Here is a 20,930-nt window from a genome sequence, read left to right on the forward strand (position 1 = left end):
TAGCTGAGCTGCAAAGTACCGTTGACCGAGTTAAGACTTCTAGGAATAAGAAGCCTCAAACTGTGGCGATTGAGAAGCCCGCACTTAGAGCCACCATCCCCCCCAGGCGAAGGGGGAAAGGTCAATTCTTCTGCTACCGATGTGGTCAGGATGGACACAGTGCTGCCAAGTGCCGTAATGAAGAAAACCCCTCCTTAGTGTATGGAAAGCTGAGGATCAGTTGGGAGAGATCCGGTAGCTGCCAGAGGGTCTGGGGACGGGGACCCCCCAGGTCTGCAGGATTTGAAGATTCCCCCAGAAAAGACTGTCCAGCTGGGATCCCTGCAGGACTGATAGGGCCTCGAGCAGAGGTCATGGTGAGGATCGAAGGGGTGGAGTGTAAAGCAGTGCTTGACACTGGATCTCAAGTGACTATTATATTTCAGTCATTCTACCAACAGATGCTTAGGCACCTGCCTATACAGCCACTGACTGGCCTTGGCCTATGTGGCCTCAGCATGGATGAATACCCCTATCAAGGGTATGTCATAGTGCACCTGGAATTCCCAGAGGAGGTTGCTGGGGTAAGAGAAGAGGTAGACACAGCTGCCTTAATATGCCCTGACCCTAAAGGGACTTCTGATGTGTCTGTGCTGATAGGGACCAACTCCAGTCTCTTCAAGGTACTCGCGGATTACTGCAGAAGGCGGGCTGGGGACCAGTACCTGAATACCCTGATGATCCATACGCTTTGTGCTGAAGCCTATAGGAAAATTGAGAGCGCTAAAAGGGACGCATCTGAGCTACCGCTTGGGGCACTGAAGTACGCGGGCACAACCCCCTTAGTAGTGCCTGCAAGGACGGAGCAAGAAGTGCTTGTCATGAGTACCTGTCTGAAAGGCAGTAAAGGGACGTTAGCAATGATAGAGCAGCCGATGGGAGGAGAGCTCCCTGAAGGAGTGCTGGTCCCCAGTGGAGTCATAACCCTACCTGCTGAAGCCCAGGAAAGGGTGACTATATTGATTGCTAATGAAACGAGTCGTGATATTTTTGTGAAGCAAGGACAAAAGATAGCAGACCTCTTTGAGCCTGAGTCGATTGTAAAACCCCAGTATGAAACTCCAGTTTCGGCAATAGACCCAGCAAAGTTTGACTTTGGAGATTCACCAGTGTCCGAGGACTGGAAAGATCGCCTGAGGAAGAAACTTTGTGAAAGATCCAAGGTGTTCTCACTGCATGAGTGGGATGTGGGATGTGCAAAAGGAGTAGAGCACAATATCAGACTACATGACTCTCGACCTTTCAGGGAGAGATCTAGGAAGATTGCTCTCTCTGAGATGGAAGATGTGCGACATCATCTTCAGGAGCTGGCTGCGAATGGCATCATTACAGAGTCCCGCAGCCCATACGCCTCACCCATTGTGGTAGTCCGCAAAAAGAATGGGAAAATCCGGATGTGTATTGACTACCGCACCCTAAACAGCCGTACTGTGGTCGACCAGTACACTATGCCTCGAGTGCAAGACGCCTTAGACTGTTTGCTGGGAAGCCAGTGGTTCTCTGTGTTGGATCTTCGAAGTGGATACTACCAGATCCCTCTGGGAGAAGAAGATAAGGAGAAGACAGCCTTCATCTGCCCATTAGGGTTTTATGAGTTTGAATGCATGCCCCAAGGGATTTCTGGAGCACCTGCCACCTTTCAACGTCTCATGGAGAAAGTTGTGGGAGACATGAATTTACTGCAAGTGTTAGTTTATTTGGATGACCTGATTGTGTTTGGAAGAACCTTAGAGGAGCATGAAGAAAGACTTCTTAAAGTGCTTGATAGGTTGGAGGATTATGGTCTGAAGCTTTCAATTGACAAATGCCAGTTCTGCAGAACCTCAGTGAAGTATGTGGGTCACATTGTGTCCCAAGAAGGTGTGAGTACTGATCCTGATAAAATAGAAGCACTCACTACATGGCCACGTCCAAGTAACTACAGAGAACTCAAGACCTTCCTTGGATTTAGTGGCTACTACCGCAGATTTGTGAAAAACTATGCTACGATTGTAAAGCCTCTGAATGATCTTACCAGGGGACATCAGTTCAGCAAGAATAAATCTAAGTCCAAGAATAAGGGGAGGTCCCCAAAGCCTCCTGTGCAGAGACACAATGGCCCCTTTGCACCATTTGGGCCACGGTGGGATGAGAGATGTGAAAGGGCTTTTCAAGAAATCATTACTTGCCTAACTCATGCTCCAGTCCTAGTTTTTGCTGACCCAAGCAAACCATTTATCCTGCATACTGATGCCAGTTTGGAGGGTCTGGGAGCAGTCCTGTACCAGGAAGTGGAAGGCAAATGTAAACCTGTAGCCTTTGCCAGCCGAGGATTGTCTGATAGTGAAACTCGCTATCCCACCCACAAGCTGGAGTTTTTGGCCTTGAAATGGGCCATCACTGAGAAATTTCGAGACTACTTGTATGGTGCTCAGTTCCAGGTGTGGACAGATAACAATCCACTGACTTATGTGTTAACAAGTGCTAAGCTGGATGCTACAGGGCAGAGATGGGTGGCCGCCTTGGCTAGCTATGAGTTCAGCATTCAGTACCGATCAGGGAGAAGCAATGTAGATGCAGATGCATTGTCCAGGCGTCCGCAGGCTCCAGAAGTTGCTGTGATACCCACAGATGGAGTGAGAGCTATTTGCAGTGTGAGTCGCCGAGAGCCAGAGGCCCGTGAAGACTTTCAGGGATGTGTTGCAGAAGCTTTGGGCCTGCCCCCTGAATGCATGCCTTCTGCTTCGGTGAACTATATTGCATTAGACCAATCTCCTTTGCCCATGCTCAATGCGGCTGACTGGCAAGAAGCCCAGCGGCAAGATATTGACATTCGTGATACACTACTTGCCAAAAGGGAGGGGCGAAGCCCAACTGCGGTTGTCCCACCTAACCCGGAGGGTAAACTACTATTGAGAGAATGGACCAAACTAAAACTGATTCAGGGAGTGCTACACCGAATGACCACTGACCCTTTACAAAAACAACGAGCACAACTAGTACTGCCAAAAAAGTACAGAGCCCTGGCCATGAGGGCCCTGCATGATGACTTTGGGCATTTAGGGATGGAGAGGACCCTGGAACTTATTCGTAGTAGGTTCTATTGGCCCCGAATGGCTGAAGATGTTCGCAGGAAATGTGAGACTTGCGCTCGATGTGTTCAAAGGAAAACTCTGCCCACGAGGGCTGCATATCTCAAGAACATCACCAGCAACAAACCTTTGGAGTTGGTATGCATTGATTTCTTGTCTGTAGAGGTAGACAAGAGGAATGTTGGAAACATTCTAGTAGTGACTGACCATTTTACACGGTATGCACAAGCATATCCCACACGTGATCAGAGGGCCACCACCGTTGCTCGAGTATTGTGGGACAAATATTTCTCAGTCTATGGATTCCCGGCTCGGATACACTCTGATCAGGGGCGGGATTTTGAGAGTCACCTTCTGAAGGAGGTGCTGAAGATAGCAGGAATTAAAAAGTCTAGGACAACGCCTTATCACCCCCAAGGTGATCCTCAGCCAGAGAGGTTCAATCGAACCCTATTAGATATGTTGGGAACTTTGCGACCAGAGCAGAAGGCAACCTGGAGCCAGCATGTCGCATTTCTGGTGCATGCCTACAATGCCACAAAGAACGATGCTACTGGAGTCACCCCATATCTCTTGATGTTTGGGCGAGAACCAAGATTACCCATAGACTTGTGCTTTGGTGTATCAGAGGATGGAGATAGCTATGAAACTCATCAGCAATATGTATCCCGACTAAGAGAAAAGCTGCGGGATGCTTATCGCTTAGCTACCGCTGCGGCTCGGAAGAACGCAGACCGCAACAAACATCGATATGATGCTAGAGTGCGTTCGCAGGAGCTCCAGCCGGGGGACAGAGTCCTGCTGCGAAATTTGGGTATTGCTGGCAAACACAAGATAGCTGACAGATGGAAGGCAATACCTTACCTGGTGATGGAAAAGCTGGGAGATCTGCCGGTCTACAAGATCAAACCTGAAGACGGTCCAGGGCAAATAAAGACGGTGCATAGAAACCTTTTGCTCCCTGTGGGGGAATTGGTAAGCACCCCTTGTGAGATGGGCCACGGCAGGGCCGCCGGGCAAAACAGAGGTGCTAGACCAAAGCCGCCATCCAACACAGACAGTGGGCCCCCTGCAGCTAACTTACCCCTATTCTGCACATCTGAGAGTGAGTCTGAGGAGGAAGACACAACCCTGGTGTATCCTGGGATGGAGACAAGATTTCAGTCTCGATCAGCTGAACCAAACGAGAGTTCTCCCTTTTCCGCCCTAAACCCATTGGCGGAACTATTTAGGCCCCTTTCTGATACCCCGGTGCTGCTGATGAGACCCCCCTGTGATGACAAACACAGGTTATTGGACAATGGGGACAGACAGGTAGAGGATGTCCTGGGCACCTTGGACCCTCCAGCGTTAGAACTAGGAGTGCAGGGGCCTACGCCAGTAGCCGAGGGACCCTCCAGGGAAGCCTCTCCATCCGTCACTCAAGAGGATGTTCCCCTTACTTCGGCAACAGAGATTCTCAATAGACGAGACAGGGTGATAAGACCAGTGAAACGGTTAACTTATGATGCACCTGGGGTGACTAGTGAGGAGCCAATACATTTAGCACACAGGCTTGTGGAAGCTAAAGTGGGCTTCCTGAGGCCCTTTGGAGGAAACCAATGAGTTGGTATAAAGGGAGTGTGATTTGTCGGGACGACAAAGTCTCGGCTGGGGGGAGGATGTAAGCAGTGTCAGGATGAGCTCCACCCTGACATCTGGTGGTGAGGTGTGGCAAGTTGTGGAAAAGAACTTCAGGGGCCGATCTCATTTGCATAGGCACACCCACCACGCCTAGAATGAGACCATAGCTGCCCAAATGGTCACTTTGGCTGCTGTGGGATCCCCAGTGTCTCTGTTATTGGGGCAGGAAGAATAAATTGCTATTACCCTGATTATGGGAACTGTGCTTGGAACTGTACGTGGCCTTTTGTTATGATGGAGGGATTCACCATCAACTAAGTAGCACTCGCTAGGCAAGGGTCATGGGTTCCAAAACTGTGTGAATGGAGAGAGGCTGGGGACAAGTATTAATACTTGGTGGCATGGGCCCCTTGGTGAGGGCCTTACATGCTGATTGCACTTCCTCCTCTCTCCACTGTGGAATATCAGAGCTAATTTTGATTTCATTAGAAGTCTAGTTATAGGCTGCTGAGCTCACTTTGGGCTGACAGTGCACCAGCACTGGGGCTCCCCTACTATAAGCTGAATTCACCTAAGAGCTGAAATCACTGAGTGTTGTGTTAAGTAGTGGGGGAGCCTGAAGATATATTGTGGAGCAATTTGCGGGACGGCTGGTGAAGCAGTTCGACGCGGAGCAGTGTGTGGATGGCAGGAGCTGCTTGTGGGCCGTGGAGCTGAGTGAAGGAGTTCGTGGGGCGGCTGGCGGAGCGGAGCGCAGCTGAGCGAAGGAGTTCGTGGGGCGGCTGGCGGAGCGGAGCGCAGCTGAGCGAAGGGCCGTGGAGCTGAGTGAAGGAGTTCGTGGGGCGGCTGGCGGAGCGGAGCGCAGCTGAGCGAAGGAGTTCGTGGGGCGGCTGGCGGAGCGGAGCGCAGCTGAGCGAAGGAGTTCGTGGGGCGGCTGGCGGAGCGGAGCGCAGCTGAGCGAAGGAGTTCGTGGGGCGGCTGGCGGAGCGGAGCGCCGCTATGGAGCTATGGGGCGGTCAGCTTCAGATCACGTAAGGTGCCTCTTACCCCCGTCCCATTTCCACCCAGATTGGGAGGTAAAGCTCCGCCGATAAACTTTCGAACTCTGGGGCTGCCCTGACCAGGGACAAAGACTTTTGGGGCATTGGACTTTTGGGACTTTGGGTGATTTGGGGTTGCTGGACTCAAGAACCAAAGGGAAAAGGGCATGCCCCAATTTGCCTGGGGTGGGGTTGTTTTTGCTCATGGGTTGTGTTATGAATCCTGTTGGTGGTGTTTCCCCAACATAATGCCACATTGTTTCTCTCTGTTATTAAAAGACTTTTGCTATACTCAGACTATGTGCTTGCGAGAGGGGAAGTATTGCCTCTTGGAGGCGCCCAGCGGGGGTGGTATATATTTGTCCCAGGTCACTGGGTGGGGGCTCGAGCCGGTTTGCATTGTGTTATTGGAATGGAACCCCTAGATATTGAACCCGGCCCTTGTTGCTGCCAACTCTGACGGGCAGAAGGGTTACACAACCATATAGCCGAGGATCTTTTACTTAATGTTATGAAACTCATACTGAACTCCCTACCCTAGTCTCCCAACCCGGAATAATAATATTACCTAGCTCTTATACTGTTCTCACAGCATGGGGGCAGAGGGGAGGGCACTTGCAGGTTTAAAGTAGTGTAAATGGTGGATTCTCTATAACTTGAAGTCTTGAAATCATGATTTGAGGACTTCAGTAACTCAGACAAAGGTTAGAGGACTATTACAGGAGGGAGTGGGTGCGGTTCTGTCGCTTCCAATGCACAAGAAGTCAGACTAGAAGATCACAGTGATCCCTTCTGACCTTAAAGTCTATGGGTACTTTAAAAAGGGCGTATAATTAACCCCAGTTTACAGATGGGAAAGCCAAAGCCCAGAAATGTGAAGTGAGTTGCTCAAGGCCAACCAGCAGGCTAATAATAGAACTAGTAACAGAACTCAGGTCTCCTGAGTCCCAACACAGAGCCTCACACAGCCAGACTATTGTGAAATGTCAGCAGATCCACAGTGGGTTCCCAATCCTGACTGGGGCCTGTAGGGGATACCACAATACAAACAAACAAGCAGTAGTTTCAAATCCTTTCTTGTGTCCGTCCTGTCCCACCCTGCTTCTCTGACTGGCTGATGAAATATCAGACTACCATCCCCACCCTTCCAACAAGGACCAAGGCCAAAATTTTCAAACTTGGGTGCCTAATGAGAGGCACCTGTATCCACATTTAGGCATCTGAATAAACGTAGCCTGATTTTCAATGGTGTGCAGCACTGGTGGCTCCCATTGTCTGGTTATCAGCCGCTTTATTTGGGTGCCTAAATATGGATATAGGTGCCTAAGTTTGGTCACTCATGTTTAAAAAGTTTGGTGTAAGTACAGTACCACTGCTGCACACTTAGCCCTGCTGGTTCGGGGGCAAATTGTCTGCCACAAGTGTGCATTAGCAATACCGTCACCTGACTTCCAGCATACAGGACAAATATCTACATAAAAGATTATCACATCAGTATGAAAAAAGCAATTTGTCTCAAATTGGAGGAACACTGGCCTTTTTTATCTTTTTACAGACTTTTTTCCTAATCACTTGATTATCCTGGAAAAACTGACATGTTTATCTGGTTAAACAAAACAACTTCTCTCCAGAACAGACCAATAAAACAGGATTTATTTAAGCAGCTAAAGTTTTATTAGCTATTGACTTAAGCTGTTTGCCCTATTTTAGGAGAGTATCTTTTTTTATTAGATTTGTGTGTTGAAAGAGACTGGTAATTACACTGTCATAAATAAGGAACTATATTGTTTAATATGGCTGTTAAAAAGGAGTTTTACAGATCACATGATGAGGGTTCATTTATCTCTCTTATTAATTAATATAAATAGATGTACAGTTATGGTTCATGATGTATTTTTGTTTGACTTTTTTTCCCTGAAAAGTTTTCCCAGATTTACATTTTCTTATGTAATCTCTCAAAAAACTTAACACTAGTGTCCTCTGCTGGCCAGACCAGTTCCTCAACATAAAATATAGCTTACTGTTTGCAAATATAACCAGTCAAATAAAACAATGTTCGCAAATTGTAAGTGTATTGATGAAAGTGTGAAGGATGTGGAGCCATCTGATCAAGAACCACCCTTCAACTTAGAACATAAGAATGGCCATACTGGGTCAGACCAAAGGTCCATCCAGCCCAGTATCCTGTCTACCTGGATATAGTAGCCAATGCCAGTGCCCCAGAGGGAGTGAACCTAACAGGTAATGATCTAGTGATCTCTCTCCTGCCATCCATCTCCACCCTCTGACAAACAGAGGCTAGGGACACCATTCCTTATCCGTCCTGGCTAATAGCCATTAATGGACTTAACCTCCATGAATTTATCCAGTTCTCTTTTAAACCCTGTTATAGTCCTAGCCTTCACAACCTCCTCAGGCAAGGAGTTCCACAGGTTGACTGTGCACTGAGTGAATAAGAACTTCCTTTTATTTGTTTTAAACCTGCTACCCATTAATTTCATTTGGTGGCCCCTAGTTCTTATATTATGGGAACAAGTAAATAACTTTTCCTTATTTACTTGCTCCACACCACTCGTGATTTTATGTACCTCTATCATATCCCCCCTTAGTCTCCAATTTTCCAAGCTGAAAAGTCCTAGCTCTTTAATCTCTCCCCATATGGGACCCATTCCAACCCCCCAATCATTTTAGTTGCCTTTTTCTGAACCTTTTCTAATGCCAGTATATCTTTTTGAGATGAGGGGACCACATCTGTACGCAGTATTCAAGATGTGGGCGTACCATGGATTTATATAAGAGCAATAAGATATCCTCCATCTTATTCTCTATCCCTTTTTTAATGATTCCTAACATCCGGTTTGCTTTTTTGACTGCCACTGCACACTGCATGGACGTCTTCAGAGAACTATCCATGATGACTCCAAGATCTTTCTCCTGATTAGTTGTAGCTAAATTAGCCCCCACCATATTGTATGTATAGTTGGAGTTATTTTTTCCAGTGTGCATTAGTTTATCTTTATCCACATTAAATTTCGTTTGCCATTCTGTTGCCCAATCACTTAGTTTTGTGAGATCTTTTTGAAGTTCTTCACAGTCTGCTTTGGTCTTAACTATCTTGAGCAGTTTAGTATCACTCTGTAAACTCACTGTTTACCCCTTCCTCCAGATCATTTATGAATAGGTTGAATAGGATTGGTCCTAGGACTGACCCTTGGGGAACACCACTAGTTACCCCTCTCCATTCTGAAAATTTACCATTTATTCCTACCCTTTGCTCCCTGTCTTTTAACCAGTTCTCAGTCCATGAAAGTATCTTCCCTCTTATCCCATGACAACTTAATTTACATAAGCGCCTTTGGTGAGGGAGCTTGTCAAAGGCTTTCTGGAAATCTAAGTACACTATGTCCACTGGATCCCCCTTGTCCACATGTTTGTTGACCCCCTCAAAGAATTCTAATAGATTAGTAAGACATGATCTCCCTTTACAGAAACCATGTTGACTTTTGCACAACAATTTATGTTCTTCTATGTGTCTGACAATTTTATTCTTTACTACCATTTCAACTAATTTGCCCAGTACTGACGTTAGACTTACCGGTCTGTAATTGCCAGGATCACCTCTAGAGCCCTTCTTAAATATTGGCGTTACATTAGCTATCTTCCAGTCACTGGGTACAGTAGCTGATAAAGGACAGGTTACAAACCACAGTTAATAGTTCTGCAGTTTCACATTTGAGTTCTTTCAGAACTCTTAGGTGAATGCCATCTGGTCCCGGTGACTTGTTACTGTTAAGTTTCTCAATTAATTCCAAAACTTCCTCTAGTGTCTCTTCAATCTGTGACAATTCCTCAGATTTGTCACCTACAAAAGACGGCTCAGGTTTGGGAATCTCCCTAACATCCTCAGCCTTGAAGACTGAAGCAAAGAATACATTTAGTTTCTCCGCAATGACTTTATCGTCTTTAAATGCTCCTTTTGTATCTCAATCGTCCAGGGGCCCCACTGGTTGTTTAGCAGGCTTCCTGCTTTTGATGTACTTAAAAGACATTTTGTTATTACCTTCTGAGTTTTTGGCTAGCTGTTCTTCAAACTCCTTTTTGGCTTTTCTTATTACATTTTTACATTTAATTTGGCGGTGTTTATGCTCCTTTCTATTTACCTCAGTAGGATTTTACTTCCACTTTTTAAAAGATGCCTTTTTATCTCTCACTGCTTCTTTTACATGGTTGTTAAGCCACAGTGGCTCTTTTTTAGTTCTTTTATTGTGTTTTTTAATTTCGGGTATACATTTAAGTTGAGCCTCTATTATGGTGTCTTTGAAAAGTGTCCATGCAGATTTCACTCGAGTCACTGTACCTTCTAATTTCTGTTTAACTAACCTCCTCATTTTTGCTTAGTTCCCCTTTCTGAAATTAAATGCCACAGTGTTGGGCTGTTGAGTTGTTCTTCCCACCACAGAAATGTTAAATGTTATTACATTATGGTCACTATTTCCAAGCGGTCCTGTTATAGTTACCTCTTGGACCAGATCCTGCGCTCCACTCAGGACTAGATCGAGAGTTGCCTCTCCCCTTGTGGGTTCCTGTACCAGCTTCACCAAGAAGCAGTCATTTAAAGTATCGAGACATTTTGTCTCTGCATTTTTTCCTGAGGTGACATATACCCAGTCAATATGGGGATAATTGAAATCCCCCACTATTACTGAGTTTTTTATTTTGATAGACTCTCTAATCTCCCTTAGCATTTCATCGTCACTATCACTGTCCTGGCCAGGTGGTTGATAATAGATCCCTACTGTTATATTCTTATTAGAGCATGGAATTACTATCCATAAAGATTCTATGGAACATGTGTATTCATTTAAGATTTTTATTTCATTTGAGTCTACATTTTCTTTCACATATACTGCCACTCCCTCCCTCCTCCCCCTATGACCTGTTCTGTCCTTCCAATATATTTTGTACCCCAGAATGATTGTGTCCCATTGATTGTCCTCACTCCACCAGGTTTCTGCGATGCCTATTATATCAATATCCTCCTTTAACACGAGGCAGTCTAGTTCACACATCTTATTATTTAGACTTCTAGCATTTGTGTACAAGCACTTTAAAAACTTGTCACTGTTTATTTGTCTGCCCTTTTCTGATGTGTCAGATTCTTTATGTGAATGTTTCTTATCTGATCTGGCCCATACTTTGTCCTCTTTCATCCCCTCCTCCTGACTAAAACCGAGAGAATCTCCATCAAAAGACTCTCCTCTGAGAGAAGTCTCTGTCCGATCCATGTGCACCTCTGCAGCAATTGGCTTTCCCCCTTCTCTTAGTTTAAAAACTGCTCTGCAACCTTTTTAATGTTAAGTGCCAGCAGTCTGGATCCACTTTGGTTTAGGTGGAGTCCATCCTTCCTGTATAGGCTCCCCCTATCCCAAAAGTTTCCCCAGTTCCTAAAAAATCTAAACCCCCTACTCTCTACACCATCATCTCATCCACGCAGTGAGACTCTGAAGCTCTGCCTGCCGACCTGGCCCTGCATGTGGAACTGGTAGCATTTCTGAGAATGCCACCATAGAGGTCCTGGATTTCAGTCTCTTTCCTAGCAGCCTAAATTTGGCCTCCAGGACATCTCTCCTATCCTTCCCTACGTTGTTGGTACCTGCATGTACCATGACCACCGGCTCCTCCCCAGCACTGCACATAAGTTGTCATAAATATAAAGAAAAGGGTAACCATCTTTCTGTATACAGTGCTTTAAAAATCCCTCTGGCCAGAGGCAAAACCCTTTAACCTGTAAAGGGTTAAGAAGCTAAGGTAACCTACCTGGCACCTGACCCAAATGACCAATGAGAGGACAAGATACTTTCAAATCTGGAGGGGGAGAACAAAGGGTTTTTCTGTCTGTGTGATGCTTTTGCCAGGAACAGATCAGGACAGCAGCCTCAGAACTTCTGTTAAGTTAGTAAGTAATCTAGCTAGAAATGCGTTAGATTTCCTTTTGTTTAATGGCTGGTAAAATAAGGACTGTGTTGGATGGGATGTATATTCCTGTTTTTGTGTCTTTTTGTAACTTAAGGTTTTGCCTAGAGAGATTCTCTATGTTTTGAATCTGATTACCCTGTAAGGTATTTTCCATCCTGATTTTACAGAGGTGATTCTTTTACCTTTTCTTTAATTAAAATTCTTCTTTTAAGAACCTGATTGATTTTTCATTGTTCTTAAGATCCAAGGGTTTGGGTCTGTGTTCACCTGTACAAATTGGTAAGGATTCTTATCAATCCTTCCCCAGGAAAGGGGGTGTAGGGCTTCGGAGGATATTTGGGGGGAAGACGTCTCCAAGTGGGCTCTTTCCCTGTTCTTTGTTTAAAATGCTTGGTGGTGGCAGCATACGGTTCAAGGACAAGGCAAAGTTTGTACCTTGGGAAAGTTTTAACCTAAGCTGGTAAGAATAAGCTTAAGGGGTTTTGCATGCAGGTCCCCACATCTGTACCCTACAGTTCAGAGTGGGGAAGGAACCTTGACATAAGTCTATCTAGATGCCTCGAGAAATCCACAACCTTCGCACAAGGCAGGCAAGTCACCATACAGTTCTCCTGGTCATCACAAACCCAGCTATCTATGTTTCTAATGATCAAATTTCCCATTACTAACACCTGCCTTTTCCTAATGACTGGAGTTTCCTCCCCCAGAGAGGTAACCTCAGTGTGACAGGATACCCCAGCATCATCTGGAAGGAGGGTCCCAACTATGGGAAGGTTTCTCTCTGTTCCTGTTGACTGCTCTCCTTCTCTGGGCCTTTCATCCTCCTTAACAGTGCAGGGGCTGTCTGACCGGAGGTGGGACAAATCCACAGTGTCCTGGAAAGCTTCATCAACATACTTCTCCTCCTCCCTTAGCTCCTCCAGTTCCACCGCGCTGGCCTCCAAAGCTTGTACACGGTCTCTGAGGGCCAGAAGCTCCTTGCACTGAATGCACACATATGCCACCTGCCCACAGGTAATCATACATGCTACACTGAGTGCAATAAACAGGATAGCCCCCACTCTGCTGCTGGGCTTCTGCCTGCATTTTCACCTACAGTTACGTAGGTTAATGATAGGGTTTTTGTTTAAATCAAGAAGTTTTGATTATAGTTTAGTGTAAAGGTTTTAAAGAATGGCAAGTGTACCTTGCCCCCTTCCCAACTCCCTGTTAGCGGCCACTGGTCGCAAAGCTCCCTGGTCGCTTGCTCACTACTTTATAAAGCCCTGGCCTCCTTGATAGCTCCACCCCACTTACTGTGTAAGCTCTACACCTGCATCAGTGTACAGGAAGGCTAGTTTGGCACCTTCAGAGTGATTGTCACCATAAACACAAAATATGTGCAAATACAAACTTATTTATTTTAATTTTAACAAATGTATTTTAAAGCATAAATTAGATATTCCACAGGTAACTTGGTGAAGAGTCAAGTACTTTACTTCCTCCAATAATTATTTTAAAAGCTTAATGCCTCTGAATTCCTTCATTCAAAACAATCCCTTCTGTTTGATGAAGAGCAAAAAGATATTCTATGTCTACAGTTCTCATTTTTAAACTTTCCTCTCCTTAGCTCAAGAGATCAATCATATATTATATACATCCTTTCATCTCTAGGTTGCTGGTTTAATTCTCCCTCGGGTCAACAGAGAATAAATGGTGTTGCTAATTTGTTGGCCTATGTAAAATGAGTTGGTGGACTCAATCTAGCTTCTAGCAGACAAGTATCCATACAAGAAAACTACTATGACAGTTAACTGGATTGCCCACGTCCACTGAAAGGCAAACGCTGAAACAGGCCTCATGAATTGTCTGCCCTCTTTCCCTTAGAGGTGGCCCATCCACATCAAGGTTTAGGCACGTTGGCGCGAGCAGTGATGTTTGCACTGCGGTTCTCTGGGCTATAGCTATTTCTTGAATCAATTTCCAATGCTATCAATGTACCTCCTTTCATGCGCAGTAAATTTGCTGAGCACTTTTTTCTTCTTTTTTTTTAAACTTTCCCTTTATATTAAATGCATGTGCATTCAGCTGGTCATCACATGCTGCAGTGGTGATATTCATCTCTTCTCACTGAAATAACGTATCCCTTGCCACTAAACATTTTTTCCAGTCATACCTTTCCCCATGAAAAATGCACTGCTGGAAGGCAATGTTACCCAAGAATGCATCACAGCAAGGAAAGAGTGGGACCAGTAAAGCATTTGATCACTGAGAGAGATGCCCAGGGCTATTGCACATGGTTAAACCCCCATGTACCTTTTAAGCTGACAATCGATGTTTGAATTGAGGTGATCAGTGTATTCTGGGTCATCTTGATTTTGGAAGCTGGATGAATACTATTATCACAGCAAAGGCTCAAGGCAGTGACCATAGTAGATTGTGGGCACCAGCTGACCTTAGGGCAGAGAGATTTTCTATTAGATAAAGAGGTTAAGGGAAACTATAAAGAGGAGGAGGAGGAGGAAAGACAAGCAAATCAACACCGCTGTGAAGATTATGGTGTTTTTATTCAGGTCCTTATTTCTGGAGTCATGCTATGAGGGACTTCCACAAAGAGGACTGTCCTTGTAATCCTCTTTAAAGGGGCTGCACAATACAGAGGGCTGCATTAATTTCCCCACAATTCACTGTGGGACCTGGGTGATGACATGTATAAGCCACAGTCCCTCTCGTCCTCATGGATCCCACAGAGACTACCAGATCAAAGTAAGGAGGGGTTTTACCATGAGAGCACTGATCCCTCTTCTGCACAGGAAGGACATATCCAGGTGAGGAGAGTCCCCTCCACATGTAGATCAACAGGGCCCTTTAATTCTAAACATAAAATATCCTTTTTAACAATTCCCTGCTGAAATTGCTATTGTATTATTTCACCAGCTCTTTTTACTTCCCCTCCCCCACAATAAATAAATAAAACTAACTCCTAACTTCATAATCACTCAATCAAATAAACCTGTCCCCTGTGTATTGTAACTCCTAACTCCTGTCCCCTGTGTATTGTATTGAATATTGGACTATTCCAGATCCTTAACTAGATATTACACCAGAAGACAACTAAAATACCTACAGGATGTTCTCTGACAAAGTGGAACAGTCCAAAGACCTAATCCTGCAATTGACAGCCTGTGGACAGGCTGCTGGGCCAGCATGGAACCCCAGCATCTTCAATGGGACTTGGTGCTGCAGTCTGCCCACGTGCAATGGCCTGCTAGATCAGATCGAAAAGTTTTTGTTCTTATTTCCATTCACTGTAAAATTACCCTAAAAGGTAGAAAGTAAGTTCTACACCTCCTGAAGGAGAGGGGAAGACGTGCACTTAACTAAGCACACAAAAGTTACCAAGAAATTCTGTCATCTACTTATAATATTTCCAGTTACAGTGTATTCCTTACGACATACCCCTGGTTTATTTGATTGAGTGATTATGAGCCATACTGTGGCCATCCTCTGTGTGAATACATAAGGTGGGGAAGGCATAAGAAAAGGCTTCAAATTTAGGTCCCACAATAGGCCTGCTACTATTTAAGACCTGAGCGCAAGGATTGCTTCCCACTAATGGACCATCCCAATATGGGCAAGAAAGAGGAGGCAAATTCATGGCCAGGTCTCTGCTCTGTGCTGGCCACAAGAAGGGAGTGCCATTAAGGTACAGTGTCTTCTATTGTGGCTTTGCACTAGACACACTACGGGGCCCAGTGCTTAACAGATGATAATAAGTCTTAAGATGTTAAATTCAGTTCATGTTCAGATATCACTGGAGTGGCCAGCTGACAGCTAAATAGCTATCCAATAATTTGAGTATTTCCTCAGACACTGAGTGGAGTTTTCTGCCAAAAGGGAGTAAATAAGTTTTGTATTAAAAAATTAATACAGCCTGCACAATTAGGACTATTAATGCTTTAGTTTAAAGACATAGCAACAGATTCCAGATACATTCTTCCATGTGATTAGAACTGACCACTAGAGGATCCTTTCTGCTCAAGAATATCCACAGGCACAGGAAGTGTCGTTCATAACTAACAACCCCTGCCCGAGGGCTGCTTCCACCCATTTCACTGAGCCACCTGCAGAAGTAGCTCCAGAGCAGAGGCAAGAAGAGAGTTTATTTTTGGCAGATAAGGTATTGAGAGGGGTCCTCAGCAGGACCCTAGAAAAACTACTAAAAATAGCCATGTTTCTTTTAAAATATTACTAAATCAATTTTTCTAATGGGATCCCAGGGCTGAAAGCTTTTTTATTCACGTCTGGAAAATGTTCAGTGAAGGTTGCCATGAAAATAGGACAATACAAGTCTCTTCTTCCATCTTGAAAACTAAACAACCAAATGGGCTGCTATATGTTAAAATAGCAGTCAACAGAGAAGTTACCATGAAACCTCTCTAAAAGGGAAGTAAACCCATACTTCTCTCTACTTCATACTTTTTGATGCCAATTACACAAAAATCAAAGACATGCAGAAATGAAACTACATGTAGCATAGTATGTCTAAGGAAAAGTTTCATAAAGCTTTGGATCTCCTTTTAACATAACATATATCCTCCTCAAGGGCATACCAATTAGCTCTCAGGCTTCCAGGCGTCACCTTTCTTGGGGCAGAACCTTGTGATTGTCTCTGTCCAGTCCAAGGCTTTAGGCTGCAGACCCCTGCAATTCACTGAGATTACCTCAGCAGCTCTGACTTCAGTTCAGCACACGCAGCCTGTTTTCTCAGGGTTAACCAGCCAACTTTCAGAAAGCAAACAAAGGCATTACAGAGAAAACATATCTTGAAAACAATAAACAGCTTATTTTCATGCCTAGCTTACCAGGTATAACCCATGTTCCACAGGGGGACCCTGGTAGGCCTAAAACACTTGAGGTCCTCCCACAGGGCCTGGTTCCATTAGTCACAGTCTCATGCCGGAATCAGTGGGAGCTGCAGGTTCTCAGCACTCTGAGAATCAGTCCTTAAATATCCTCCACCTTTTCTGTCTATCTCTGGGGGGTTGGAGGAGGAGCAACTATGTGTACATCCATCCCCCTTTAGCCATGTGCTGAACTTTCCCCTTATAATCTGATAATTCCTGAGATTTCCTTGAGTGCTTTCCTCTTTGAAAGAGCATTTTTGTGTCTTAAAGTGATTTCAGAAAGTCTCTAGCTGCTCCTCAAAAGTTTTGCTTAGTGCTGTTATTATGAGTCAACACAGTGAAGATGGAGGTCACCCAAAAGGAATTAACAGCAAAATCCAGATTAAAACAGACAGCAATGATATCATTTGTACAGACAACACAGAAATCTGGTTTCTATTAAAAGGTTCACACCCAAACTACTTTTGAAGAATCATAGAATCGTAGAATATCAGGGTTGGAAGGGACCTCAGGAGGTCATCTAGTCCAACCCCCTGCTCAAAGCAGGACCAATCCCCAACTAAATCATCCCAGCCAGGGCTTTGTCAAGCCTGATCTTAAAAATATCTAAGGAAGGAGATTCCACCACCTCCCTAGGTAACACATTTCAGTGTTTCATAGAAGATTAGGGTTGGAAGAGTCCTCAGGAGGTCGTCTAATCCAACCCCCTGCTCAAAGCAGGACCAACACCAACTAAATCATCCCAGCCAGGGCTTTGTCAGAGCCTCTGAGCTGATGCAGGCTCTTCCTTATCCAGTTAACAAAAATCATAAATTGTGCTGAGCCTCTCTAATAAATTATGAATATTCATTGCCCCATTGAAGGTCTAATTTCTTGAAAGTGTGTCCACTAGAACATTAGGTGGTTGCTGCATTTTAACACCTTCTGACTGGAAGATTTTCAGGAAAAAAGGGAATGTGATGGTCTAAATGTCACTTTATTGTTACTAGTTACTATTTATACTGTAATAATACCCCGCGACCATAATAAGGATTGGGATTCCATCGTACTAGGTGCTGTATAAAAAAATATAAAGATTAAAGTCCCTGCCTCTGAGCTACCTGAAACTAGCATATTTTTAAACTAAAATAATTGGCAGGTATTTCAACTGACACAAATGATAAATATTTTTAAAAGTCACTGAAAATGTGTAAAAATATTTTCACTTTAATTTTATTTTTTGCTCTTACAGTGTGTTCTGCACCACTGCCCCTCCAATCCATCAGCTCAAAAACACTCTGAAGTCTTGTATTCAGCATTACCCAAATCTGGAAAAACACATTAAAAATAATAACTTGCTGTAATTAGCACAATACCAGAAAGTCACTGTATGTCAACACATGAAGCACTGTAGTTTGAATCCACATTGCATGATTACATTAGAGCAACACTTTCTCCGTTATTTTGTAGTTATTTTTTTTAATGAACTCAAGCATCTCATTTGCTTTTTAAACTGCTGCTGTGTATTGGCCACATATCTTTGCTGAGCTCTCAACCACCAGTCCCTAAGGGCTCTGTTAAGTCTCTACAGCACTGAACGATGAGAGTTGGGGAGGAGGGGCACCCTTGCCTGGGGCTACCCGAAGGTATTCTTCCTGTGGAAGGCAGGCAGAATAGATCCGATTCCCTCTGCCTTGTACCTTGTGTTGTCATCACTTACACCCAGGCAAAGTAACTCCAGGAGTGCTTGGGGATGCATGACCTCCTCCCCAGGGCTGTTATGCTACCATATATAAAATACTCACCTCTACATTCATCATTTCACTTTTAACAACGATCTTCGCTATTCTGTATTATGTTCTGCATGTCATAATAATTGGCTAGCCAACCCCTCCAGCCCCAGATGAACCCCCAACGCATGGGCCTAACAGACTCCCCTGCCCCACTTCACATGGAGAAGAGCAGCAGCAGCCTCGTGGCAGCATCACTCACCCAACTCTGAAATTTAGTCTAAAGATATTTTTCTCATTTGCAGTGCTGTCTTTGGTCACCTTCATGTCACCCCCACTCCTATCATTGCAGCCCTTAGCAACCCAGCCTTGCTCTCCTGGGCCACTATCATCTTCATCACTCCATATCTCCGCTCTCTTTTACCCTTTCCTATCTCCCTGCCTCATCAGTCTCTCTCTCTTTTTTTGCAGACACCCCTTTCTTGCTCCAACAATCTCTTCCTCTGCCCTAATTTAACCCCAAGTGCCTTTACCCCACCCCCAAACTAACATGACACATACCTCACAGCACCCTGACCTTTTGCTTGTATGCTGTAACCATTTTCCTCATCCTTTGTGTTTTTGTTAGTGCTTCTCGGCGGGGACTCTGATGTGTTTGTACAATGCCTAGTACACTAAGCCTCCAATCCTGATTGGGTCCTTCAGTGCTACCCTAATATAAATACTAATTTACTATTATCCAGCATTATAGCATTTTAAATACAGATCTTGAATACTGCCATGTGTCTTACATTAGACATACAATTCATTTTACTTTTGTACATGCAGAAATTTATGGAAAAATTTGTTTTCCACATGGAGGAATGAACTCTGCTTTCCTCTAACTGCATTCAGAGCTCCGTGACCACATCTGAAAGTGTTTCTTGTCATCTCTTCTTGTTTACTATAAAGATCCAGTATGCTACCATAAATGTCTAAAATGAGGCCAGATATTTTCAATTATTCATTTCATGAAGATGCCTTTTCAATCACAACTTCTTACTTGCAGCTCAGCTGCTTGGGTCACATTTCACTTTAAGAGCCAAACTTCCTGATTATTAAAAGTTTCTGTCTGAATCATTCTCAAAGTGAGCAAGGACAGATTGCCTGTGTAAAACAAGGGCTCTTCAAACAGCAATCTTAAAAAAAAAAAAAAAAAAAAAAAAAAAGCATTACCTCAGACACACAACAGCAAACTTTCGCTGAGCTGATGAGAACCCTAGCAAAGTGTGTTTATTGTCAGTTTGGGTTTTATTTGACACATGTGGTTGTGGCCTAAAGCAGCACAAGATCTACAGTTAAACTATTCCAACATTCCCATTAAACCAAGTTCTTCATCAATTTATGTGATTTTAGGGCCTGATCCAATTACCTCTAAAATCAATGGAAATACTCTCTTGGATTACCATGAGATTTGGATCGGGCTTTTATTCATCTTTGACCCACAAGTAGTACTTACAGAAAGTTTCCCAGAGTTCCATGCTTTGGGAAATGGAAGGTGTTGCTGATGGAGAGCTAACATTTATCAATACTTTTGTGCTAATTAGCCAGAATCTTACCTGTGTTTCAGTCTACAAAATTCAGTATCGGTGTGGGGTGTGGTTAGAGGAGCAGAGCAGAGTAGGCTTATAGAGCTGAGGAAGCCATAAGACAGGGACACGAAACCCCACCATGGTGCACCATAAATCCCAAATCTATCTGCCAGCAAAGATTTATATTACCATTGTGTGAATTCACAATATATTCCCTCCCTAAGACTACTCCCCCCACCTCCGGGACCTTGCAGCACCCATGCAGGAGCCACACAGAACATACTCCAAACTAATGGACAGCATAGTCCCTGTAGCTCCTTGCATGCCCTCTGCATTGGGGCAAGGATGGGAGAATCCATATAACAGTAGATCCTCATGTTCGGTCTCCAGCCCACCTGTTTCCCATCCTCATCTTATGTGCAAGGGGTCTTCATGAAGCTGAATTCTGCACTATGCTCGGGGTACATATTATGCTTATAAGAAGCACACGGGATCTTTTTCAGGGAAAATGGCAATACACCGCATTTATTGAGAATACAGCAGTTAGCATATGCTTTTCAGTCACACACACACACACACCATGCACACAGTCCTGCCAGCTGATGTCTATAGTTACCAGTCCAGAGTCTGGATCAATCTGGTGGCCAGTCAGATTGGTCACAGAGGGGAGCCGGGCTCTGTCGGTCGCGATCCGATGCTCCTGGAGTTGTGGCAAGATGAACCCAAAGTCCCATGGCCAAGCACCCTGTTCTTATAGGTTTTTTCTCTGGTGAAGTCTATGGATTTTGCTGTGTCATTTTGTGACCGATTACTCCTTAATTGGTGTTATCTTTTGAGTTAACATTCCAAAACACTTCCGAGAGGGTCATCCTGTCCTGTGATTTAATCAATTGTCTTGTCTTTAGGGGTGCTGGCCTCCACCTCAGGGTCATCAATCTGCCCTTCCTCACTTATGGATTTGGTGGATGGTTCTCTGGTTAAGTTTTTCACTCCTCCTTCCTTGACCATCTGACTT

Source organism: Lepidochelys kempii, chromosome 2, assembly GCF_965140285.1.
Source record: "Lepidochelys kempii isolate rLepKem1 chromosome 2, rLepKem1.hap1, whole genome shotgun sequence".
In the NCBI taxonomy this organism is placed as follows: domain Eukaryota; kingdom Metazoa; phylum Chordata; order Testudines; family Cheloniidae; genus Lepidochelys; species Lepidochelys kempii.